Below are 284 nucleotides of genomic sequence, written 5' to 3' on the forward strand. Positions count from 1 at the left end.
TCTTGTTTGGATCCCTTTTTGCTGTACAGGTGCATTCGGCTCTTCTCACTCTTTAACATTCTCAGTTCAGAGGTCCCTGCTCTGCATTTCCTGTCCTCAGGAAACACTGGATGTACCCACACTTCATTCTCACAAACAGCAAAGGATTGATCTGCAGCACTTGCCCACAGGGTGGTTATTCAGCTTTACAAATGAAAGAGGATGCCAAAGGCCACAGATTATACCTGTGTCCATGTTCCAATAACATATCCTAATTCCGCAGCAAAACTAGGCATAGACTCTAG

Source organism: Myiozetetes cayanensis, unplaced genomic scaffold (genome assembly GCF_022539395.1).
Source record: "Myiozetetes cayanensis isolate MyiCay16 unplaced genomic scaffold, myiCay2020 scf5-8, whole genome shotgun sequence".
Lineage (NCBI taxonomy): Eukaryota > Metazoa > Chordata > Aves > Passeriformes > Tyrannidae > Myiozetetes > Myiozetetes cayanensis.